The sequence below is a fragment of the Oreochromis aureus genome, linkage group 18 (genome assembly GCF_013358895.1).
Source record: "Oreochromis aureus strain Israel breed Guangdong linkage group 18, ZZ_aureus, whole genome shotgun sequence".
In the NCBI taxonomy this organism is placed as follows: domain Eukaryota; kingdom Metazoa; phylum Chordata; class Actinopteri; order Cichliformes; family Cichlidae; genus Oreochromis; species Oreochromis aureus.
In genome coordinates this window covers 28,164,406-28,192,154 of record NC_052959.1, presented here as the reverse complement: position 1 = coordinate 28,192,154, position 27,749 = coordinate 28,164,406, and the positions used below count along the sequence as shown (strand labels likewise).

At 40.0% G+C, this 27,749-nt stretch overlaps 1 long non-coding RNA gene across 1 annotated transcript; it reads right to left on the bottom strand.

Annotated features, from left to right (window-relative positions):
• Positions 1-2,181: 2,181 nt before the first annotated feature.
• LOC120434522 lies at positions 2,182-23,258 on the bottom strand. The gene is made up of 5 exons (XR_005609146.1): positions 23,098-23,258; positions 8,245-8,315; positions 7,372-7,475; positions 6,943-7,089; positions 2,182-3,439 (listed from the first exon to the last, which is right to left on the bottom strand). It is a non-coding gene; the product is annotated as an uncharacterized LOC120434522 (long non-coding RNA).
• Between the last annotated feature and the right edge of the window lie 4,491 nt (positions 23,259-27,749).

Sequence of the window (27,749 nt, the reverse complement as noted above, 5' to 3'; positions counted from 1 at the left end):
CCACAAAAGATGTAACAATCATCAAAATTACCAGCAGAGTTTATCTGAAGTTCCTAAGCTGAGATGAGACCAGGCACAAATGACCCTTGTGGAAGTGTTAATTTGCTTTAGCAGCATGTGTCTTTGTTATTTGCATATGAAATCTGTTTTATTGTTCTCTGATGAGACGTTTAGCTTAGTGGCATTTAGAAAACACAAGTTTCCTCATCTGATTCCATTTGGCAAACACAACAGGAGCAGTTATGGGTCATCATGGCTAAATGTTTATCTCATTTTAAGCATACTGCAACATCTCCATTACAGAAGCGAGGAACTCTTCTCTGAGTGCCGGGAGTGCCAGTCACTGAATTCAGTCTGCATTAGGGATCTGTGCAAGTCCTGGAGAAAGTTTATTGTTCAAACAGTTGTGTAACAACAAAAAAACACTCAAAATCTAACAAAATTAAACCCAGAAAGCCATAAAACACATGTAATATTAATCAACTAGCATAAACACATGTTTCTCTCTACTTATGTGCATGCAGGTCATGGAGGATGCAAATGTTCTTAAAGTGAAGATAGAACCTTGCTTGGTAAAAACCGTTTGAATGCACTGGGTACCTTTGCTGTACCTTGGGAGTAACACCCACATTTATTTAGTTTTTAGACACTTTTACGAATGTGTTTTAGTTCATCAACATCTCCTCTAGCTGTTCTAATCTCCACCCAGTTGTTTACTCTTGTTGTCTCTCTGCTGTTTGATGCTCAGCAGGTTGTGTGCAGTGTTTCTGAAGCTTTCGTGACACTAAGAGAATGGTGGGCGGTAAGCTGAAGCGTTGAAATGAAAACAGTTAACTTAAAGGTGCTAAAGCTCTACACAGGTTGGCAAGTAGTAGAAAATCTGAAGTCAGTGAAGTCTGAAGTCCACCAGTAAAAGTAATTAGAGATTATCATTAAAATAGCTCACAGCTGTACTACATAAATCTAAGGCATAAGCTCTGACAGATGCTGAGAGGGGGGACCTGGTAGAGGAGAGGGGCCTGAAAATGAGCAGCTGAAGCAAACTTCCACTTCCACAAAAGTCATGCATACTACAAAAACCAAAAGAAGATGCAAAGTGAAGTGAAACCCATAATGGGACAAAATCTGGAATGCAGCAGACACGAAATGATACAAAATACATGCAAGTTTCACAGCTGAAGACAAAATAACCAGAAATCATACCTGTGATTTAGATTTTAAAAAAAGAGGGATTGAAAATGCAAAGCAGCTTTTGCCACAAACGGCTGATTAAAACGATTTCTGCTGCAGTATTTCCCCACATAATATACATAGACATGTAGAGGGCACTGAGGTAAAGCTGTAACAGATATAACAAGGTCATGCTAGTGGAGTCTGAAAGCTTTTTGTGTCTGTCGTGTCAGACAGGTGAGTCATAACACCTGGGGAGGTTTGCTCCACTGAGGACAGCCCGTCTCTGACTTTGTATCCACAGCAGGAGTGCAGCTGAAAGGAAAAGAAGGATCTGGCTCTGGGTGTAATCTTACTAAATTCTGGAGATCAGTGTCTGTGGTTGGATCACATGTAAGCGGGAGATGACAACAAAAAGGAAAAAGAGCCAGAAAAGAACAGAAGGGACAGTTGGAAAAGTAGAAAGAGACGCCTGCAGGAAGCATTAGCAGAACAGACACAGTAACACGACCAGACTTACGGTAAAAAGAAAGTTGTCGAGTGTTTCTTTGGATTCCGAATAAATACCAAATGACTGGGACAGAACAGAGAGGTAAAAACACCACCAGGAAATCTCTTATTTGAGGCAGAGAGAAGCAGGAGAGAGGAAGAGAGATAAATGGAGAGCCTCTGGGGAGCTGCACAAAGGAAAAAGCAAAACTGTTACCCTCCTTCACCTTGACAGCTTCCTCCTCCTCCTCTGTGAATTTTCTTTCTCCCTTCATCTGTGACGTCCACCTTCTCACACAGCACTTCTTCTTGCCCATGTTTCTACCATCTTAAACCTTTTATTGAGGGTTCACCCATTAAATTAAATCGCTGTCACAAAAATAAGACAGTGTGCATAACTGCATGTATTACAGCACATACTTAAAAAGCTTGCAGGTTTATGTTTCTTAATATTTAAACAATGTTGTTAATATACAACACAGGCTTTTTTATAAAAAATAATAAAAGTTTATTTCACTCAGAGCATCTTAAAGATAAAATTTTTCAAATATACTTTGACTGTATGTTAGTCTAAAATATATCAGACTAAGACATGAGGGAGGTCTGGCTTCATACATGCATATGCAGCCATTTTCTAGTTATGTGACAGTTAGAAAAAATGAGCAAGATTATTTGCTATACACATAACTGTCATCAGATTTCATCACAGTGCCAGAGAAATGTAAGCCCTACTATCACCTTTTAATTATTTTTTTTTTTTTAGAGGAATATATAATTGCAATTTGTCAAAACAAGACATTAAGTTTCCTCTATGTTGTCACTTTGAGCATCCTATAGAATTTTTAAATATGTTTCTGGTAGCCAGCAGACATCTCTGAAAGATTTGACTAAAGTACATGTAATGTGTACTTTGGTAAAATAATGTATTTGCCGTTTTACGTTCCCTATTTGAACACAATTTGAGCCTAGACTGTGATGCATGACACGTTTCTGCAAATACTTTTCCTTTTTTGCTCTCCACAGTTTCCTTTGTATGTGCCACAACCGAAGCCAGCAAAAACTGATTAGTCATATCAATATGACAACAAGTGGACTTCAGATGGAGTCCATGTTTAGATTAACATGATTTTAAGGAAATAAGCATATATGTAAGAATAACAGAGCTACTCTAAAGACTTACATCCATTGAAATCATTGCACCTTGGGTCTCTCATACATATTCTGTATTTATATGCTCTAATCTTTCCAAACTAAGGTGTAAAACAAAAAAAAGGTCTGTGTGTTTGAGTAGTAACATCAGGCGAACTAATGATCAGGCAAACAGCTTCAGGCTGTTGAACAGCAGCAGCAGCAGCTGGACCGACTCCCACTGGACTCCACCCGAACATCCTCCAGCAGTCCAAACCTCATCAAACATTCCAACACTGATACCAGAACTGGACAATCGACTGAAATGATTAATGGGACTCTGCTGTTTTCACAAGAAAACGTTTCACAGCTGTGATGAAAGCGTCAACGGGGACGATAAAGGAACATAACATATTCTAGGAGTGACTTTAACCGTTTACGAAAGAGTAGAAAAGAGTCACAGAGTGGCACGGGGGGATAAAGTGAGACAAAAGAAAGGGCTGACAGAGGACGGGGTGAGGAGGAAGAGGAGGGAGGCAGCTGATGTGGCTTCAGAGGCTCAGCTGGAAGTTCGTTCATTCGCTTGTCTGCTGATAGAAACATCACAGCTCCATCCTCTCTGACTGAAGGTCTGCTATCAGCGGGCTGCAGCCTGTTATGGGAGACAGAAAGAAAAAGGAAAAAAAATAGAAAGAAAGTGAGGCAGAAAGAAAGACGCAGCCGGGGATCAGCAGCTTAAAGTTCATTATGCAGATTGTGGAGCTAAAATGCTTCCAGTCTGCGAGTCTAATTTCTCTTTCATGGTCTTTGTGAGTGTGGCGTTCCTCCATTACAGGTTAGCAAAGAGCAGCGAGGTCAGAACAATCAGATTAGCAATGCATCCCTCTGAATTCACCATTTGGATTTTTCCATCGGCTTTGAGCAGAAGTACGGTGAGCACAAGTTAGAGAAGGCAGCGTGCAGGTCTCTGAGAGTTTTCTGTTGGGCTTTCTAAAAAAAATGGATATACTGTGATGGAAATAAACATGCACACAAGCTCAAGGTCAAACACTCACACACACAGACTCCCACGCTCAAACAAATAATACGCTTTTTATCTTCTTCCTTTACTTTTTTCTGCAATCGACACTGTAATTTAATTCACTAATTATAATCAGCTTTCGCTTAAGGCGAACAAAGCAGTGCTGTACTGTATATGTATTATGCAAATATACGATAGAGAATTTAACTTGTAAAGCTCCTGTCTGAACATTGTTCTGCCTGTTAAAAAAAACAATAAGGTTGTGCTGTGTGGGAAATAAAATATATGAAGTGCAAAGAAAGGTCATCTGAAGATCTGAAAACTTTTCCATAACATATTAATCAAATTATAGAAGGTCTACGATAAGTTATAATAAATAAAGTACAATAATTAATATTTATTTGTAAATTTAATGTATTTAGGGTAACGTACAAGCCCAGTGACTACTCTTTACCACAGTCATACGGTTAGATATTTATCACAAAAGCTGCAAATGTAAATAATGCGTTTCTTAATGCACGGCGACTTACTGTCCAAATAGCCAGTGAGTGGGCTGATGGGAAGGAGTGGGAGGAAAACTGATAATTAAAAAAGATTATGTTACATCTGCAGATGGTTTACGGTGGTGAGATTTAGGAAATATGCTTCAATTTCTTACTGAGAGAGAAAAAAAGATCAAACTGCTGGTTATCTGAGTCTAGCTCACAGAATGGAAACGCTGGACCGACTTTGTTCAAAGGTAATAAAATCAGCCCATTTGATAGGTTTTCTACCTGCAGAGAATGAAACACCAGACAGCCCTGCCCCCCAAAAATCAGGTTTCAGGACATTTACTCTTATTCTTTTACCAGTTACATATAGATAACTTACTGAGTGATATTTTCTTTTAAGAGGAAAAAAGCACCACATTTATAAAAGCCAGTAGACGCTATAGTTCACGGTCAGACTTCCATCTCCATTAAATAAGCACCAAAAGCACTTTTGCCAACCCTCTGAGGTCTCTGCTTAAACATGGTTGTGCGTTGGTTCCATGTAGAGCCTATGAACAGCACTGCGGACCGTGGTCTACATGTTGTAGTCGTTTATTCCCACCAGGTTTTACTGTCACAAACACCAGCTTGTGGGCTACTCTTGCTAGTGACCTTGAAGCAGCTGTAGAGAAGTGCAGTTTTCACATGCAAAGAGCTGTGAGTAGAGAGTATTAAAAACAATGGACACTGTCCACTGAGCCGCTGCCTGTGCTTTTCGTGTCCCCACCCTTTTAATCTGTGATGTTTTTGCTATCCTACACTTCCAGTCAGGATTCAGTCTAAGAAGAGCATCATCCAGATACACCTAAACATGGGTTGCATACCTCTCTGGGTAGGGTCTGCACAGGCAACTATCTAAAAATGCCAATGTAAAACCTGTGTCATCGGTAATGACTCCAAACCAATTCTTGACTCTAACTGTTGCTTGAAGCAACTTAAAAGAAATCCAGATGCTTTCCTTTCCAAGCTCCTTCGACTACGATGACCTGGATGACTGAAAACCTTCACAGACAGACTAACTGTAATTTCAGTTTTTATGAAACTGTTCTCCCAAATCTCGGCAATCAGGGAACAAAGAAAATAACCGTTCTATCTGACAAACATCAGCAGTTATTCACATTTTTCTCCATTCTGATGTGGAATTATGGTAGGATACAACTGATCCAGAGTTAACATCTATCATGATTTAGACATCAGAGGGTTAACTTATAGCAAAATTGTTTGCTATGGTTAAACACTGTAGACTAATTTTTCTGTATTAAACTAAACTGCTGTCTTTTTGTCACAACAGAAGGACTTAACCGTTGGTAGAACCTCAAATTCCAATCGGACTGGTCCTCGTGGCAAGAAAACACCAGAGGTTCTAGAAAACACTGCAACAGCACACTGAGAGGCACAACGGAAATAGGAAAAAGAAAACACCAAATAAGAAAAACAGATTTCAAAAGCACAGGGAAGTGTTTCTGGGGAATACAATAAACCGAAACCAGTTGCAGGAACCAAACAGATATGCTAAAATTGCACTGGGAGACACTTTCTGAAGGGAGATCTATCGGGTTTTGTGAGGAAAGAAAAGATGAAAGGTGTGTTAGCCTAAAAATCCGTCATCAGTATTACATGAATCATGATAAAACGCCTACCATGTTTTGGGTTCCTGCAACTGGTCTGTCGGGTTATTGTCTCCCCAGAAACACTTCCCTTGCGTTTTTCCCATTTCTGTTTTCTTTTTTCCTATTTCCGTTGTGTTTTGTGTGCTTTTGGAGCCTTTTTCTTATTGCTGGTGTTTTCTTAAGTTGCAGTACGTTTGGCCTCTCAGGGCCACCGTACTTAACCCTTATTAGCTGGCAAATACTAAATAATCCAACGTGTCTACCATATTAATGGAGTTTAATGTAAATCAGCGCTACGTGTGCTATGTTACAATTCAGTTTTCGAAAGTGTGGCCCTTCACTTACTTTAGCTTCATCAGTATTGCCCACCCTGACCTAGATCTCTGCAAAAGTGATTGTTCTGAGGTGTAGCGAACCAAAACTTCATGCTGTAGTGATGCACAAACTGCAGCTTCAGCTTATAATCAGCCTCAAACAGCTCGAAGTCTGTGTTTGCATACTTGTTCTGCACCTTCAGAAGTGTTACTCTTGACCAAAGAACTGGCTCATTGTCATGTTAATATCCGTCTAGTCCACCCTAATCACGACATTCTGCACTGGCAGTATGCTTGCTGCTGCCCACAGCTGCTGGAGTAAACACGGAGATCATGAGACTGGAAAGCAGTGATTAAATTTTCTCTTGAAATGTAATGTGGGCTTCAAAAGTCAAGACATGAAGCAGACTAGAGATGTCAAGACTGGGCCAAAAAAACCAAACAAACAAAAAACAAACATATTCCAGTTTGTAACAATCCTTTAAGGCTTTAGCACCATCATTTCCTCCTTGAATCCTGAATACGTCAGACCTGGAAAGAACTTTTTATAACCATTTTGGCCAGATAGGGAAATAATTAGACCAGCTCCCTGAATTACTGTGAAACAGTTAATTAAGGCTGAGTGGGAGTGGATTTGAGGTCTTGGCAAACATAAGATTAATATTCTTCTGTTTACTCACACACACACTGGATGACAGATTACCCATGAGCCTCTGGGGCCAGGCCAAGGCATGCAGGCAGAGTCGTGGGTGGTCAGTTAGTTGACACACTAACGAGCTGCTAGCCAGTGGCCTTCTGGGAAGGCGGCATCCACGACAGCCTGCGGGCTGAATGAGAAACAAGCAATGTGAGCATTCAGACTCATGATTAATGGCTGCTGCTGGTTTTACAGCAATGAGGAATATAAAAGTAAATGATACTGTGGGTGTTAGAACAGAAAAAAATAACAGCATGTATCGAGGCACAGAATCACTCGCTGATCCATATGTTTGGGTATCGGGCTGCAGAATAATGAGAAGGTCTCAGAAACTGAGCAGAAATGACCCAACAAGGAGAGAACTGAGTAGAGGTGAGCCTCCTGGGAAATCAATATAATGAAACCTTCTCACCTGAAAGCACAGACGGACCGGCCGCAGAGTGACTGCCTTTCATCAGGCCGTCTAGCTGACAGTGTGGACAAACACAGAGGCTTCTGACTGAGGATTTAAGCAGCCTGTAAGGACACAACGGTGGCTTTATACACTGTTTGATAGACTATAACTGCTCTGCTGCTTTAAGCCCTGTGTGGGAGACTTGCATGGTTCCCATTGAAATGCTAAGGAAAAGGGGTATTAAAGGGCTTTTTAAGGAGGCTCTTTAAATGGCAACCTCAACCTCATATTCGTTTAAAGATTTAAAATGACGGTTCTCATGTACTATATTGCCAAAATTATTCACTCATCCATCCAAATTACTGAATGAAGATGTTCCAGTCACTTGAATGGGTGTATCAAAATCAAGCACCTAGGCATCCAAACATTTGTGAAAGAATGGGTAGTCTAAGGCAGCGGTCCCCAACCTTTTTTGCGCCACGGACCGGTTTATGTCCGATAATATTTTCACGGACCGGCCTTTAAGGTGTCGCGGATAAATACATAACACATTCATAACACATGGGAAAAGACCCAAGGAAACAGAGTTAACTATAAAAATGTTTAATAAAAATTAACGCTAAAAACCAATAAAAACCCTGAAAACCACAAATTTCACACCTGAGCCTCAACTCTCGCGGCCCGGTACCAAACGACTCACCCCAGGGGTTGGGGACCGCCGGTCTAAGGAACTCAGTGAAGTTTTGGACAATTTCATGCGCCTAACTTTGTGGGAAGAGCTTGGGGATGGCTCCTTCCTGTTCCTGTTCCAACATGACTGCTTACCAGTGCACAAAGCAAGGTCCGTAAAGATGTGGATGGGTGAGTTTGGTGTGGATGAACTTGACTGACCTGCACAGAGTCCTTCACACTACACTAAACTTTTGGCAGTATAGTGTATGTGGTGTCTTCTTCACTTCAGTCTGGAACAAAGAGTAATTGGGTCAAATGTTTGTAATTAAATCACACAAAAATAGCACATGCAGAGGAAATAAAACAGTTATACCATGAACTGTATATAAAACATCAACGTAACCACCAAGTAGTAACATGTTGGTTTGATAATGGTTTTTACCAAAAAGTGGAGGGTAGTTCTGACCAAGAACCTGAGAACACCTGTGTACAAAAACTTGTCAACCATAATTTACAACATGGATATAATGTTGTGTTGAATATAACTCCAACCTAGCATTTGAGACTCTACATACACTCATCAGGAAAATATTTGCTAAAGTAATAAATCAAGGGAGAAGTAAGGTCGTTCCCTCATAGACCTCTATATAATTTGAAGTCAGGGGAGCCAGCCCTTGCTAGCCATTACAAAAAACTGCAGGTTTAAGACACTTCCACATGCATGGGCTTCACTTTTAGACTCAGTGGCTAGATCCATGGTAACTCTTGCCAGTCTGTTGTACAGTGCAGCATATACCTGTGAAAAGTATGTCCAGTAAAGAAACTATGTGCCATTTGCAGGTCAAATTGTAATAGTGACAAGCAATACCAAAGCTTAGCATGTTATCGCTGTTATTGCTGGCATCTCAGTTGATCATGAGTAACAAACCATTTATATGCTACTCAGTAGTAGCATATATTTAATTGAAAAGTGGTTTGTGGCAATGGAATATCCTTTTCTGCAGAGAGGAATCTGGGTGATCCAGAGCAGGCTTAAAATTTAATGGACATGTCGTGCAGAGGTCAAACTGGAACAATGTGTTACAATAAATATAATGAAATCATCCTGAGAGAACCAGGGCTGTCTGCAGCACATAAGCTGACGCCATTACAGCTTGCTGGACCTTAAGAAGTAAATGAAGGAGCAGAGCTGGAAGGGCTTGGTGTGAGTCTGTGTCAGATTTAAGTGACTTCTATAAACAAGCAGGCTGGTTCACATCTAATATACAGGTAATGAAAAGAGCTGCCGTCTCCAGGAGTGGCCAGTGGGAATAAACAACCAAATGATGCTGAAATGAATATGGGTCAGATCTCATTATAGCTGCACATGTTTTCTTTCAGCCATGTGTGAATTTAATTCCTCTAATTAGCGGTGTGTACGTGCGGTGAAAGTAGAGTCTGGCTAGGTGTTAAATACGTGACACTTTTCATTTGGGCAGAGAAAGTTATTTGGTGTCAGACGGCCGGTATTCCTGCTGAATGTGATTATAAAATAATGCACAGCCAGATCTCTGCCATCTGCTCTGGTGGCTTCACTGGTTTTTATAGATCAGAGGAGCCAGAGATTAAACCACGGATGAAAAATACAGCTGTAGACAGGATGATATGACTGCAGCCAGACTCTGCACGCATGTGTGTACAAGACAGCTTCCTGGTATGGTGTTAGTAGTGTTGATATGCTCAGTAGGGTTGTGTGCACATACAGTATGGGAACCACATTAACCATCTAATGCTCACCTTTACACTGAAGACATAGTTCAAAGTCAACATCCTTGTTTTGCCTCAAATTGTGTATTTCCGCTTGCTACTTTGTTGCTATCTTGTGTGTTCACACTAACACGCATGGCTACATGCATCTGGGGGAACTCAGCTGTTGGTGAAAATCTAAGATCAGGTGCTGCACTGGAAAAAACAGACAGCACCAGAACACTACTGGACCCAAAGCTGGAACCACAGGAGAAATTCACCAGTGATTTTCTGCCCACAGATTCTGTAATGAGTTTCTGCCAACATAAATGACTAACTTCTGCTAGCAATACTACATGAAATACTGCATACGTTATTTTTCAATCCTAAATTTGCTTTGGTTTCAAACGGTATACTAGCCTGGCAGTGGCACCCAGATGGTGGCCCAACAGTTAAAAAGTTGAGTATGAAAAGCTGTGGATGCTTAATGGTATAATAGTCAATCTACTTAATGGCATAGTGGCTGGACAGAGGACAAGGTAACCAACCAGTTTTCAGGTGGTAGGAGGAATGATGGTCTGCACAGATAGCAAAGCCTAAGCTGTGTATTGCTAGCACAGGCAGTATAATAGATTGACATCACCAACATGTGCATAATGTTTTTGCTATTGCCATCTTCCTGTTTTGAAACCGTTTTCTTTAAAATGAAGTGAAACTACTAATTGAGCCTGTAAAGTCATTAGGGAAGTGTTTGCAGAGTGAAGGGGAAATGATGGTTTAGTGGTGGTGGCACGTTGGCACTCTAGTGACAGAGGGGTCCGTCTACCTGAAGAGAGCATCTGTTGTCAGACCGGGTTGTATATGTGGTACAATCAGCCTGTGGGCATCTCTGACTTGTGCTGTTGTTGGTCTGTCAGCCAGCTGTGGAGAAGAGTGAAACTAACATACAGAGTGAAATGGAGTGTTAAAAACTGTGAAAACCGTCCACGTTAGTTACTGTGTGTATTCTCCTTACTGTATTTTTTAAATCTTTGATAGTTGCTCCATAGTATAAGGATTTATAGATTTGCCTAACAAGTAAAAGATACCTGGTTTGATCCTACATGGAGTTACAGATTCCTTGTGGGTTGCATTAGGAGGGACATCTGGAGTGACAATCTGCCAAATATGCAGAGTTACCTGCTGTAGAAACTTCTTGTGAATAAGGGAGCAGCTGAAAGTACCTTTTTGTTAATGTTTGAGTTTTTTGTGCTGCTCCCATTTCTGGTGAACCCAACTGTTGCTTCCCAGTTCTGGATCACTTGTCAGCTAGGCCCAGCTAGCATTTCACTAGCTGGGCCCACGTCCTCATTTATGTTTGACAGCGTTTTAGTAGGTAAAGGTGAATGGCTTGGACACGAATCGAGCTGCAGTTTGGGGAAGGCCTCGAAGGGGACTGGCGGCGGCTCCCGGGCCTGGCAGATCCCCAGAAATGAAAAGGGGAGGGACGGTGGGGCACGTAAATGAGAATGAACAGCTTATAGGACTGGGGGAACCTATATAGATGAGAACCGCAAGAAGCATGTTTAGAGGCGTGGTCCTGCTCCTGAAACTTCATCTTCATTGGACCGGCACACAGCGTCATTCACCTCAAGGAATGAGAAGTCTGGATTTTGGAGGACTGGAAAGAAGCACGTTTTCAGTAGGTGCTCTGTAGGCATATACACATGCAAAGTAATGCAACCTTATCAACATTTATTAAACGTGAAACGTGATTTATTAAACGAACTGTGGACTTGTATGAACTTCGCCTCACCCCCTAGTGGCCATTAAAAAGAATGCACATGTGAAGCACAAGTTTCTTGTCTTCGCTTTTCAGATTTTTATACTGTCTATGCTAGGTCACAGCATCAGTTCTTGGGCACACTGAAATTACAGTGGTTTGTATTACCTCATGTTTGTGTGTTAATTTGCCATTCATGACATAGAAAACAGTGTTATATATGTGTTATACATGGCAAAAGGCCTGACAAGCTGTAAATGTTTGCAAAAGGTGCAAATCATGGTCAAAATGGTGCAGCTGTCATTGCATGTTCAGTTTGAGGCAACACAGTTCTGTCAAACATGTATCACGCCAGTAAGTACTGCACATTGTGTGCTCACAGAAGTACCCAAATTGAGACAGTGTCTGACTCAATACATAAAAGACACTTTCTAAAAGTTTGCCAGTTCATAATAGAAATGCATGGTGAGTAATTTTCAACATATACTGAAGAAATAATATTGTTCGCTGTATGAGCACACAGCAACAGAAGAAAAGTGTAGGAGGCATTTCTATTTTTCAGGTGCAATCAGCATCGCTAAAGTAACTCTAAGTGCGTCTTTTAAAAAAAAATGTGTTTGCTGCATGAAGCGTGAGAGGGGAGGAAACAGTGTTTACTTGAACAAAAATAAAAGGCAGTCATTATGTGAAAGGCAGCCAGATATAGAAAGAAGAAAGGAACTAAAGCAGGCAGGTATCTAAGATACAGTGAAGGGGTCACAAATTCAGGCTGGCAAGACAAAAAGAGGACAGAAAAATATAAATCAAATGAAGTAAGCTGGAGAAGTTTATAAATGTGAGCAGGGTAGTATTCATTGGAAAACAGGGCTGATGACAAATGAGATGCAGGTATGTGGTGAGGAGACTGACCAGGCGTTGAGGGCACGAAGAATAAAATTCCAGTCACATCTTAAACGTTCAGCGATTCTGCTTTCTATAAACTATAAAGAGCTCGACACATTAATTTGCACTGTTTACTGATAAACTATTTGGAATGTGCTACAGTTTGACATAATGGTCAATGGATCATAGCGTAGCCCCTTATTTGTCCATCATTCACTTTGTATAACTAGAATTTAAACTGAAACATGAAAGAGGAATGAGTTGTGAGGCATAAATATTTGGTAAAAAGTGGCTAAAACTAACATTCTACAGTTAAAGATGCAATGAAATGAAAAAAGTAGTATCTGTTAGTGACAACCCTACAATGACTTATCACCTAAATCTGAGGCTCTTCTTGGCTTCACAGAGTTTTATGGTAAGTTGTAGCTCATTGTTTGGCTGTCCAGCCTCTAAATTTATAGTTCTGTTCCACTCTCACTGCTCTCCTATCGTCCTTGGCACAATAGGAACTACTCTCACAGATCAGGGAACCGATAATTGTTTGACGACTTGGCATCTAGGGTTATTGGCTAGTTTTTAGGGGCTTCCAGTATGAAACATTTTGGTAATTTTCATTGCATAAAGTCAAATGAATTTGTGCATTTCTGTGTCCATCCATTGAAAGAAAGGCACAGATGCCTAAAAATCCCTCTCTACAGCACTTCTGTGCAGTTACTGAGAGATCCCACATGAATGTGGAGGAGCAGCTCCTGAATGACAGAGGTCCTCATCCTCTCTAACTGTATCCATGATCTTATTGTTTCAGTTACCACCCAAAGTTTGTGGCCATAGGTGAAGAGTTAATCAACCAGTAAATCAACAGCTTCACTTTAATGCTAAGCTTTGTCTTCACTACAGCAGATTGGTACAAGATGCGCATCACTGCAAATTCTGCTCCTGTGTCACCAGCTCCACTCTTAATCCACTCAACCATTAAAAGCAACCAAATAATTAATACACATAAAGAACTTTTCATATTTATATGAACTTCCTGAAGAATCATCCTCAAAAGAAAGATGTTCTTTGAAGAGCCAGGGAGCCTTTAAATCTTTAAATAACCATAATTTTTCTTTCTACTGTACACATATGGGGACCAAAACGTCTTGTGTGTAGTGGAGTTTTGAAGTCCTGTTTTGAATACAGGTAAATTTACAATACAGTAAGTAACAAAAACCTTCATGAGGGGATAGCCGATGGTTTTGTGATTGCTATTCAGCCAGTGTGCCCTTCTGTGATCTCCATGGAGACAGTTTACCTACAGAATATAAACCCACAGATGATTCAGATGGGATGGATTAATACTACTCGGACAACAAATGTGTGATGACAACTGAAATGCTCTGGTAATATTCATGTTTACCTTTTTGTCTTATTTTTACATTGTGCTGTAAAGCTTCCGTGATTATAAGTTAATCAATTCTAAATTTGAGTTGGTTTGTAATACATGACAGCTAAAGCTATAGTCCAAATGATGGCATAGAATCTGTTTTGTATTGCTTGTTATGATAATATGTATATATGGTATATTAATTACTTTCTGTTCTTTTTGACTTACCTGGCTGCCACGCCAGTCCTTCCTGGTTTGGGTGAAAGAGGAGGCTGAGGGTGGAGCTGGTTTAAATGCAGAAGCCAATAAAATGGACTGATCCATCTATTGTGACCATGCAGGGGGGAATGGGGTTCTTCTTGAATTATGGTTAGCTGGTATCTCTGTGGTTTTCACCTTTGGAATATACAATGGGGTTGTTTCTCATTTGGGCAGGTCAGTTGGTTGAGTTATGTTTTATTAAGTGGCTTTTGAGTAGAAATTTGTTAGAACCTCCTTTATATTTGTTAACCTCCTAAGACCTCTCTTCCACAGCATGCATAATTTCTCTTTGATATTTTGCCCCCGACTGTAAAAACAAAGGTTCTTATTTTTTTTTAAGAAAAATAAGAGCCACATATGTTATTCGTTTTTTTGATAGAACAGTTTTAAATTTTGGATATCAGACCCTAATTTTGGTCTAAATTTGATGTCCTTGGGCGCCAGGTCCTAGGGGTTTTGTAATAAAATAATTTTGTCCTTTTGGGGTATAATAAAACCCAATTTTTGAAGATTTCACCTGTGTCTGTATGTTCTTGTCTGCTTGGTCCCTGATAAAATGGAAACCAGAGAGTAAAATCTTTTGTCACTTGCCACTAGATTCTGTGTGCTCAAATGCAGATCTCTATTCATGGAGATTACCCAGAGAGAAAAAAACCAAATCTGTCTGTTAACAACTTCACCAAAAAGGCATGACGTGACTGATGTGAATGCCGCTTTCTATAGCCTGACCTCAGTGCTGAGGTCTCCACTGCTTCCAAGCTGCACATAGTCAGATTTCAAATTCAAATTTCACACATGATTAAACCAACTTAACTCTACTCAACCTTAGACCATTAGATCATTTTTATACAAAGGAGTGATAGCAGGTGATGGTGACATAGCTCACTCTCCCTGAGCCTCAGATGTGTGCTGCATGCGGCCGGATTGGTTCGCCATCTGCATCATGATGCAGACTTCCAGGAGTCCGTTCGAGCAGCAGGTGCGCCTTTAAACAGCTGCTTATGTTGCCTAATGGGCCACGCCAGCATCGGTGAAAATCTCCCTCGATAAATAAAAGGAGCTGCCTGCTTTTTCAAAGTCACACTGCCGTCGAGCTTCAAGACAACCACAGAAAACCCAGCAGGTATCTGCTTCTATCTGCTTCTAATGAGGATGTTCTGCTCTGTTTTGTTTTGCAAAACCCAAGGGGTGTGGATTTTGTTGCACCTCTGCAGAAGTTTCCCAGTCTTCTGTACTTTCTAGAAAGCCATCCCTGCATTTTTGATCTTGCAGCCATTTTTCTGTTCATATCAAATTGTTTCTTGGAGCTGTGAAAGCCCCGTGGAGCGTTGAGCTGTGCCAATTCTTATCAAAGCCCCCAAGACTGGGTCTGAAAACAACAGTCAAATCACAGCAGGCCTGTTCAATGAGCAGACAAAGTGGTGGAGGTGGCTGTAACAGGCAGGTGTGTATTTAGAAGAACTGTGACTGAACATGAAAAGCCCAGAGCAAAGCCAGTTTGTTATTTCCTTACCAGGTGAGTCCCCACAGATCTCCTGCACCTTTCAAACAAAAACAATCCCAAACACATGATTGTGTGGTGCGGAGCAAAGACAGGCATAAACAACAATCAAATGACTTTTGTAGTAAAACCAGCAGGTATTATTAATTATTTAGCAATAAAAAGGAACCAGCACTGAGGAGAATCTCTCAGGATTACTCGCAGGGCTCGTGACACTAAATGTGAATAAAACAGGATCTACTCTTCTTACTGACTGAATGCAGCAGCGAAAGAAGATGCAGGACACCTTCCCTTTAGGTGAATTCACTTTCTGTATTCATGGAAACAGCTGACATTTTCTCGCAAATTCCCTAAGGGGGAATTCCTCTGATTTTACACATGAAGCTCAGGTGAGAAGTACAAATCAGTCAGTCAGAACAGGAATTTAATGTCTTCTGTGGAACTTGATACGGCAAGCAAAAACAATTACAAACCTGAGGTGTGCTGTGTTTGCTGCTTTCACACAGAACCACTTCAATTTGAGTGTACATCCCTGGTGCAAACCTTGCTGTCACATCAGATAAATGTCTAAAATGATCTGCTTCTGTTTTGTTAACCAGGTCCTTTGAATAAAAATATTGACATAACCACCTGCTGGTTTGTTGAAACCCACAACATAATGGCCATAGTCCTCTGGATTCTTTGGAACCTGAACAAAATATCTGGATGAGAAAGTGAAAGAAAAGAAAGAAGTTAATGCCTGCAAGCTGTGTGAGCAAGGTGCAGCCATACTGTATACTGTGTGTGTGTATGCAATGCAGATGCTAATTAGTGCTAAATTACCTACAGTTTGGAGCACAGGCAGCCATATTATAATTATAGCAATGACACAAACGTATTCAGGAGGGCCAGTTCAGTAAAGTAGTAGCGAAGTCGACCAGATCTAGCTGCTAAAGCTGCCTGTGATCCCCAACAAAGCATACATTTATATTAATTCAGAAGTTTACATTTCAATTTCAATAATTAACTTATGATGTTCTCTCAGCAGTTGTGATTAAACAGGCAGTTTATTAATAAAAATTAAAACAGCTTTTTGTGTGTGTGTGTGTGTGTGTGTGTATGTGAGCCTGTAAAAATGTTTATTTCTGTTGTAAAGTTGGGCATTTCAATGTTGAAGGCTATGAGGGCGTGAGTCTGTGTGTGAGGGCAAAGGTTTATGTTGTTTCTTACCAAATAAATCGTGTTAAATTACCCGAGTGAAATTAAAGGCACAGTATTACTGGGCTGCAGTTTTGTGCTGCTGTGAACCAGCTGTGGGGGATTTACAGCTGTTATGATTCAGACCGACAGGAACATTTTTCCCAACTCAGGGATCATAATAATAAAAAAAATATAATGTTAAGACAGTATTAAGAAGGCAGAGTTAGTCAGTCTAAAGCAGGGGTGTCAGACTTAAAGTCTGGGGGCCAGAATTTTTGTAAATTAACAAAACTTTCTGCTTCATAAATACGGGACAGTCTGAGCAACAAGCTACCAGAATTTGTTTCCATAATTTTCAGAATACTTTATTAATCTCTGAGGAAAAAACTATTGTTTACAATTTAAGTTGTGCTGACAGATTTCTTTCATTCGATACAACAGCATTTCTGTATCATGCAGGAAAACTGAGACGTCTTGTTGAAATTGCACTTCTTCTTCTCATATTAAGACATCTCAGGGATTGAATGTGTTGTTAAACTTCTTTACTCCGACAGAAAGGGGAATTTCACCAATCTGGCCTACTTAAGATCACAGTATCTAGCCCTTGATGCAAAATCAGGTTGACATCCTTGGTTTAAAGCTGTCTTGTTAGTCTAGTTTTGGTAGTCAAACTGGAGTAAAAAGTAAAGATGTTATTGCATCTGTTGTTTTGACTTTGACTGTTTACTTTAAAGTCTTCCTATTCTGAGTAACTTTATGGAAGTCACTGATGAGACCTGATAAAATTTGTAAATACATTACATATTCAGAAGTTGTTTGTTTATTCTTCAGAGATATACAAATGAATCAAGATCGCTGTAATTGTAAAATGTAAGCTAAATGGCTAAAGCTATCCCTTTGTTCCTTCCTCATGGGTAAAGTAGCAAGTATCTTTTTAACCACATTTGTGATTACATGTAAGGGATCAGTAAGACTCACTGGTTTGCATATTTAGTGAAAGGATGGTGAACAGGTTTCCCCCTTGGGACAGTAGTTTCCACTCTTTTTTTGCATCTAGAAAAATGTCCCACCATTTTTTAAATAAATTATGGAGGTGGTACAACAAAGAAAGAAAACATACCTATATGACAGCGATTGTCCAGTGCCTTGAGAGCTTATTTATATGCAGACTGCAGAGGCTTTATTACTGCATCAGTGGTGAAATAAAAAAAAAGAGGTTGTTATTTGAAGCAATAATAACATGCAAATAAATCTGAACAGCTTCCGGTGTTGGGTAATCATGAATAAATTTAGTTTAACTAAGATTTTGCTTTTGTAGGAAGGCGCTAAACTTGTTCTTAAACCAAAAAAAAAAAAAAAAAAAATCAAGGCTTTACTTTAAAATGATACCACGATATTTAAAATTGGACCTACATCACTGACTGAATATCGCATTTTTTATAAAAAACACAACTTTTTAAAACAAATTTTAGCATAAATACAAAAAAAGCTGCAAGCCACACATACAGTTACTTTAAAAACAAACATACACAACAGCAGAAATATTCTCCTCACAGACTAAAAACAATTAGGCAACCAAATCAAGAGTTCAGGCAGCAGCTTTGGTTCAGTCCACTGATGCTGTCTTCCTTGCAGAGCAGCACGGTACCTTCTAGCAATGTTTGACAGCTTTGACAACAGTTACATCAGAATCTGACATACTCCTATGACTGCTGGTTTCCCACCTGGCACGCTTCTCCCTCACAGAAATCTCAGGAGAGCAACTCCATCCTGTCTCATAAGACAGAGGGGCACAGGAGGAATTCTCCGCTCAGTTGGCGTGCAACCTGCTGCAACTATTTCAAGTTGCTTGACACTAACCTCCTCCTTCAGGCAGAGAAAAATACGACCTCCATTCTGGTGCAGAACCAAAGCGAAGCACCAACATGCAGAGATCTTCTATGATGGAAGCTCGGTAGCTTTGACATCTCTGCTGGGCAAATGTGTGATGCAAAGGGCTTGTCAGGAAAAAAAAAAGTGTAAAAACTGACCCCGTTGAGTCTGATTACATAGTGAAGCAGGAAGAAGAGTAAGCTTGGGGCTTTGATGCCCCGTGGTGCCACAAGATGAATTTGAAGAGATGTAGTCTGATATTTTTTTCTTTCCTGCAAATTCTGAACAATTTTAACTCATTATTCAATTTAAAAGAGCAAAATAGGAAGGATTAATCCTGCTGTGGTCTCAGTACTTAATGTCAAACATGAGAAAAACAGAGATCCTGGACACGGTGGCCATAATATCTCTTGAATAGACAAAGATAGAAAGCCTGCATTAAGGATACAAAAAGACTGGAAGTGCCGCCCTTGCTTGGCGTGCCAAGGCTAACTTTACGTGCTTGCATTGTGGTTAAAGAAAGATTACATTAAGCACACCATAAAAGGACTACTTAAATAGAAGCACTTTAACATCAAGCACATTGCAAAGAACCACATGCACACAACATAAAATACTGTAATCAATAAAGTGCCGGCGTCAACTGATTTTGCAAAAGTAAAGGTTTTTGCAACATAAAGCATAATAAATAGCATAAAAACATATTGCGTGTGGACTGTGACTTCTCATCTTGTATGGTGAGAGTGTGAACAGTCTCAGGTAGAAACTGCTTGTGTGTCTGTAAGTCAGTTTTTAGTAACCTGTAGCATCTCCCTGACCGCAGAAGGTCAAACAGATGGTCTCTGAGATGAGAACAGTCTTTTACAACATTTTGGCCTCTGGAAAGGTGACGTATGTTTGCAACGTCTCGAAGGGAGGGACGGGGCAGTCAATTACTTTTTGGGCAGTGATGATGACCCTCCGTGGAGCTTTTCTGTCAGCTACAGAGCAACTGGCATAACACACTGTGAGGCAGTATGTGAACATCCTGTCTACTGTGATATGGCAAAACATCACCACAAACTTTTGTTTAGAGGTTATTTAAACGAAGGTACCGGATGGGCCTAGCTGCAAGGCTGGGTATGACAAGGAATGACATTAAGCTAATGGTCTGATGATAATAATAGAGAACTAGCTTCACCAGGTTACTGTATAACTAGCAAGCTGCACAAGAGGCATCTCTACATACACAATAACCAGCGTTCACACAGCCAGCTCGTAGACATTTTTAAGGCCATGAAAATGCAATACTCAGTGTCAAGAACATACTATGAGATACAGAATCCTAATTTTTCAGCATTTTATTAAAAAATGCTGATGTTATTTATTGAGGTTACCTGTTACACATTTCTTTATTTTTATTATTTCACTCTATAGCAAAGTAACTACGCACAATGCAAGCGCTCAGTCTATCCACAGTCTGAAATAAGCTGCTCATCTCTTTAAGCCAACTTTCTTCTCATTGGGTGCCCCTCGCTAACGAAACATTTTCAGGTGGGTGGGGCTTCCGTACTCTGACCATATTAGGGCTATCTGCTATTACTGACACCATATTGGTGACATCAGATCAGTCTGAAGCCTGAGTTTTTGGCTCACTCCAATTACTTTAGTCACACCAAAAGACCTTTAAAATTCACCGTATTTTTCAATATGAAAGACTAAACGCATGAAGACATTTAATTCACTGGAGTCTTGTAGTCTGTGAAGGAAATAATGTGAAGCACATAGTGATTAAACAAGAATGTGCCCTTATCTTTGAAAGGAAAGCACTCTTATTACAAAGTAGGGAACTGCTGTTGCTGTAACGTTGACATTTAAAAATGATTTATACTCTTTCAACGCCTCAGCTCTGTCTTTTCAAATTACACATAATCAGGCCAGCGCTCTTAGAAAGTCTAGAGCAGAATTTTCACCTCATCTGTATTCAAGCATGAGGTTATATGGAAAATTTAAAGCAAATTTAAGGCTGTCACCAGCAAAGCTCCCGGAGAAAAGCTGCAAAAGAAGTGAGAAGTTTAAGGTCAACGCAGTCAGCAGATTGGCTAAAGATTTCCTATTCCATGTCTGTCAGTGTGATTTGTTTGACTCCCATACAGTATCTTCTTCTATCAGTATTGTCAACACAAAGATAAAGTCCCATGGGTTTTTTGTACAAGATGATCAAAGTGATTCTGATTGTTGTTCATTGTCCCACTCAGGAGAACTTAGAGGTCATTTTTCATCCAGCCACTCTGATGCTTCAGCCTGAAACGCTCCACAGAAAACTGCTTTTCTCCGATTCACTGAAATCTGTCTCTGTCTCATGCAGTTCAAAGCTGTGCAAAGTAATAATCCATCATTGGGCGCTCTGACCTTGGGACATAAGTGGCATCACAACAACAACACAAACAACTTTTAACACCTGCTCCGACTGGCTCGCTGCCCGTTGCCAATATGGATGAGTAGAAATATGGATCCAGGTGGGATGTGAATATGGATGCGATTACAGCTCTGATTATGGTGGAAACACAGTGAGATGGAGCTGGGAATAGATTGATGGATACATGGCGAGATAAAGAGAACGAAGTTATATTCGTGTAAAATATTCTGATGTAGTGAATTTAATTATGATGACAAATCTGGTTATACATGAAAACAGCATGGGTGGCAATATAGATGGTTTCAATAAAGTTGCTTTAATGCTATCCAGATAAATCCCTTCATATCTGCTGCGCGTGGTAAATTAATGACTCCAAATGTAACTCTATATCACTGCTCAGTGGCGCTCTTGATGAATTTCTGATCTCATATGTTAAAAAAAGAAAAAGAAAAACACAGCAGGAGACACGATCATAAGGAAGCAGGCCTAAATACCCCCATTCACAAAAAAAGATGTGAGGGAAAGATACTACGATCTGTTTATTTGAAGACACTAATGCCATTAAGTCCTCAAGCAACACGATCATCACAGTCAGGCGTTGTTACGACATCTGAGGGGAACCTGCGTACTCGTTCTGGAAACATTTCTACTTTAAAAGTGGAAACAGGAGAAGGATGGGTGACGCAATGCTCAACCAGGAGTAATAACACAGATTGAGTCTTTCCCACTTACTAGTTGCACTCAAGTAAACACAGAACTCGATATGAACATGGAAGGCTCCCTTTAATTATTATTTTAATTAAATTTCATGCTTTTTTTTTTTTTTGAACAAATCAATGGTGGTTTCATGTAAATGGTCTTTTTTTGCACCATGCAGATATGTAGTTCAAGCTACAGCGTTCAAGTTGTATGTTAAACCTTTCATAAACTTATTACTGCTGTATATAATCAGGATAAGGAACAACATTTACCGGTAGATCTTATTTACATAAAGGTTTCCACAAACTGGGGAGAAATTTCAAATATTTTACTTTTGCAAACAATGAAATGCTTTCTTAATGTGATTTGTTGCAAAATACATTTGTTGCAGGAGTGGTACTAATTTTTGGTCTGGATCACCAGTTTTTGCTAATATCTGCAATATAAAGAAATCAACTCTCTCTAAAAAAAATCTAACTTCATGGGAGCCTCTGCTTCGCCTCCAGCTGGGAGCGAGGAAACTGAAATGTTTTCATTTAATTTCTCTGAAAGCATATCAGTGAGGGTACAAATCCAGCTTTTCTGTGAAGCTTTACACTAAATAATACCAAAAGGATGAGAAAGGAAAAAGATTAACACGACTGATCTCAGCCTCCTCTGGACAGAACGTTCAATCACAGATGGTTTTCTTTTCTCTCTCTTTGACACTTTGTACGTGAAGAGGATTTCTCACCAGTGACCACATGACTTCTGAATTTCAATTAGGGACCTGGAATATGTGGACAGCTCTCACTTAGCAAAGATAGAGATCTTTTAAATGCCTTAAAATCTATATACACTTACTGGTCACTTTATCAGATACACCTTGCGAGTATTGATTTGGATCACCTTTTGCCTTCAGAACAGCCTTCATGTTTTCATGCCATAGATTCAGCAAGGTGCTGGAAACATGATAGGATCACACAGTTGCTGCAGATTTGTCCGCTGCACGTACATTATGTGAGTCTCCATTTCCATTACATCCCAAATGTCCTCTATTGTAGGACTGAGATCTGGTGACCGTGCAGGTCACTTGAGTACAATGTTCAAGAAACCAGTTTGAGATGATTTGAACTCTTTGACTTGGTGTGTTTTCCGCTTCAAAGCAGCTCGCAAAAGATGGGTACACTGCGGTCATAAAGGGATGGACATGATCAGCAGCAATACTCCAATTGGTGCTAGGGAGCCAAAAAATATACCTCAAAAGATTACATCACCATCAGCCTGAACTGTTGATACAAAGGAGGATGGATCCATGCTTGTTGTTGAGCAAAACAATCATATCAGTCATGCGTTCTTAAGAGATGAACTAGCCCAACTGAAGGTAAGCTGTGTACACATTCTTGAAACATACAAGAGACTAATGTTGTTTATAGTAATCCTATTACCTGGTGCCCCATTTTGATGTGTCCAGGTGAATTTTAGCCTTAGTTTCATGTTATTAGCTGACAGGAGAGTGTGGTCTTCTGTTGCTGTAGGTCATCTGCCTCAAGGTGTGATGTGCTGGTTTTTGAGAGATGCTATTCTGCAGTGGTGTCAAACTCCAGGCCTCAAGGGCCAGTGTACTGCAAGTTTTAGATGTGTCCAACACAGCTGATTTAAATGGCTAAATTACCTCCTCAACATGTTTTGAAGTTCTCCAGAGGCCTGCTAATGAACTAATCATTTGATTCAGGTGTGTTGACCCAGAGTGACATCTAAAACCTGCAGGACACCGGCCCTCGAGGCCTGGAGTTCGACACCCCTGCTCTTCTATATTCATTGGGTGTAATGAGCTCAACAGAGTCAAGTAATTCTGCTACACACTTTTTTGCATTCTCTCTTTTTCTGGACCACTCTGTAAACCTTGATGGTTTATAAGTCAAACCCTGAACCCTGAAGCGGTTTGTGGGGATAATCTTCATTTACTTATTTTCTGTACTTATTTACTTTTGTCTGTTGTGGCATTTTTCTGTTTTTCTGATATATACCAAAGCAACATGTATGTCCTATCTAATACGTGGTTCTGATTAGACGTTATTGCCACTGGTCGTGTTCATGTGACTTATCACGGGTGATTTAAAATGGCGTTTCCCTGTGTTTCACTGTCTGTTGAAGAGGAGGTGTCCTCAAACCATCGCACATTACTAGATGCAGTAAATAAGAAAATTTGAGTTCTGCTGTGTGCAAACTGTCAGTTCTTTTCTATGTTCAGTTCTGCACCTGCCCCACGTGGTGGTGAGGATGTACATGGATTTCTTTAAATAACAGTTGAACAGGAGTACTTGGGGAAGTGGATGGCGACTTTTTGATGCAACATTTCGCAGCCTTGCCTGGTGCAGCATTAAATGCCTTCTGTGTTTTCCTATAAGTCCAGTCAATTTGATTTGTAATGACTTTAATCAAGGCTGCAGTCTCACAGGGCTTCACGACGCCTACATTTTGAAAGAACAAATGAAAACAAGGGTAGCAATGCTTTCTAAAACTAGAATCTGCCTGGTGGGGAAATTAAACCACAGCTGCCAGTTCTAACAGCTTTCTCTGAGCAAAATAAATAAAAAAAAATGCAGAAAACCGATGTGAGGTTAAATAGATCTATTTAGAAATACATTATTCATGTGCCCTTCAGTAGACATTAAACTGACTTTAAATTATAGCCTGAAAACATTTCTCTTGCCTCGTTGTTGGCTGAATATATTGCCCTTTTAAAGCATCTGCAGGGATGGTTTTGCACTAATGATTCCTGCAACGCTTGACCATAATCCAGTTTACTCTGCTGTAGGTTGATAATATAAATCCCACTGTCACAACAGGAAAACATGTTAAGAGATTTGTGGTTATATTTACAGAGTTTATATCCCGTGTACTTTGGCTTAATAAAGCTGTTTTCTGAGCATCTTATCGAGCACCGAAAACACACAACCAATGTCAGTGTAATCCTCATGGTGCCAGGTGACTGTCAAAGCATCTTTGTTCCTCTGCCCGTCACCTGGATAAAAAGTAAACTGATCCTAAATTGAACAATATACGCTGCCACTGCTGCTCCTGTGAGAGTCATTTCGCATTGACTCTGGAAAATCTTTTGAAAAAGCCCTAAAATAAGAGAAAAGTTGACCAAGTTGAAGATAGCCTGACAATATCTGGGAAAATATAACAGCAAACTGAAGAAGAAGAAAAAAAGAGACAATAATTTGAGGGAGAATGAGATGGAGGCTCCTGCTGAGCAGAAAATAGCTCACCATCTCGGTTTGTGAGATAACAACAAATAGGAGGCTTCTGTAAATGTCATCCTGTGGGCGTGTGTAATGGGAGGTGTGTCACAGGGTAAATGAGAGACTTTAGCTGGAGAGAACCTCATGATATCGACTGTAATGGGACAGCTTAGGTGATACCTGCAGGAAAATGGAGGCTTCTTACCGAGATAATTATATATGACTGAAAACACGGGTAATTTTCATTACAATCTTAAAGAATTGAAAATGACTTGGGCTTGTTGAATATCACTTTAGAGTCCAAGTCATTTACGTGCAAACATGAGAAAATTGGCATTTGTGCAGGTGGAAGCTGAATTTGTGAATTACATTATGTTTCAATAGAACAGGCAGCTCATGTTCTAAAATGAACCGAGGCTGCTGAGAATAAATCGGAGTTTTTTTGCATAGCAGAATGTTTTTAAAGGTTTAGTTTCATTAAAAAAATCAAAGAAAAGAAAAGAAAAAGATTTTGCTGTACTAACATGGATTAAAATGTGTCTAAAACTATCAAACAGATTATGACATCTAAATTTTTAAGGTAACTTCTATTACAGGAGTGGGCAATCTCAGTCCACGAGGGCCGGTGTCCCTGTAGGTTTTAGATCTCACCTTGGGTCAACACACCTGAATCACATGATTAGTTCATTACCAGGCCTCTGGAGAACTTCAGGACATGTTGAGGAGCTAATTTAGCCATTTAAATCAGCTGTGTTGGTTCGAGGACACATCTAAAACCTGCAGGGACACCGACCCTCGTGGACTGAAATTGCCCACCCCTGTTCTATTATCTTAATCTGTTAACGATCCTTAGACTGCATTTAAAAAAATGGACATCTTCTCATCTGAAAAGTGAGGCTGTGACTCAATAGCATAGCAAAGTGTGTAATGGACACACTGGTCCACCCTGTGAATGTCCAGCTTTCTCTGTCCTAAGCGTCAAATAGACATGCATGGTTAATTTGCACTACCAGCATGGGGAGAAAATATTTAAAGCCAACAAGTCGCTACCAGCTGAGGAAGATGTGAAATACATTCCAGGCCATTCCAGGAACTATTAAGCTAGGTGGCTGATATGTATTTAGAAGTAAATGTGCTAGCAATGTCTCTTTAAATGTTTTCCATTTATTTTTTCATGTTGGCTTGAAATAAAATATCGCCATCTGCTGGTATTGCAACTTACTGCAACTTAAGCAACTTACTTTCGACAGGCAAAGCTTGACGTCGTTATACGGAGTGTCGCAAATCTGTATTTTTTTGAATGCCCACCCGGGGTTACTCATCTGGCTGCAAAAATAAATATGACTGTGTAAAAGTGTAACAGAAAAAAGCTATTTTCAGTTCAGATCAGTTCACAGTCTTAGTAGCTCGTTTGAAGACTTATTTAATACTACAAAATGTTAAGTTTGTAAATTATGGATTCTCTAAGGCTACGTTCACACTGCAGGCGAAAGCGCATCAAATCCAACTTTTTTGACCCTATGACAGTGTGAACAGCACAAATCCGATATTTTCAAATCCGATCTGGGTCACTTTCCTATGTGGTGCTGAATCCGATACATATCCGATGTTTTAGAAAGCGACTGCTGTGTGAACGGTCAAGTCGCATTAAATCCGTCTTTTATGTCACTGACACAAGACAGACGCCAATTATCAGCGCCCGAGAAGACATCGTGAACACTTCCTGGCCATTCAGTGAAACTGTTGGGAAGACAACGTTGGAGAAACGTGAACATTTTATTTGTACTGTATAATCTGCAGATTTTGACACAAATCTGCAACTATCCTTTTAAGCACCGCTCCTCTAAAACAGCAATAAGGATCATTATTAGGTTATTTACATTATTATGTAAATAACAAACAACTTAAAGCAAAATTGGCAAACGTAAAGTCTGAAATAAGTCTTTATATTAAGGGCAATCAGTCAAACAATATTGTTTGCTCTGGGTCTAAACAGCGCGTTGTGTGTCACGTCTTCTTTTGCGCATGCGGGCCGCTTTGAGTGTTCACACTTTGCTGTCACATTTTATTTGTGTCAACATTTTACAAAAAGTGTTGTGGTGGACCACTCGGAATTGAGCCATTAAGACCTGCAGTTCTCAACGAAGAGTCAGAGTACTGTGATGGACTTCTTTTGGAGGGTAAAATGTGACCTCACAGTGTTGGACGAGGAATAACACCATGATAATTTTGATGGGCTGCAGCTCCCTTGTGACCCTGAATTGCATAACATGCAGAAAGGTAGAGAATGGATGGATGGATATATGATGGAATAGAGACAGAAAGGAAGATCAAACAAGATATGCTTTAAGCTGGGATAATTGAATTGCATTTCTGTTGCAGAACTTCTCATTCAGTATTTACTTGCTTACAAAACACCTCAGCTTGATAGACTTATTTAATACTACGTATGGAGGTTAAGTCCATCTTTACATTATGGATTCTCCTTTTCAAAAAAAGACCCTTTTCCGACTAAATGCTTTGCTTCTGAAATGCTCCCAGTGTGACTTAAAGTTCTGCAAAGGATAAAAACCAACAGTCTTGGAGACACGGCGCCACAGACATCCAGCTGATGCATTCCTGGGATTAGATTGTTGGACAGTGTCAGAAACCTCCCACACTCACAATCTTCCTGCTGTCAGATATTTGAAGGTCCTTCCGGCACATTTTTTAAACTTTCCAGTTTATGCAGAAATTTTTGAGGAGATGTGAAATTCTTTCAAGCTCTCTCTCTTCATTCTTCACATTTGTGCGTACTACTGCGACAACAGAAAGGAAAGGAAGAGCCCCCTCCTGTTTTAGAACAATGG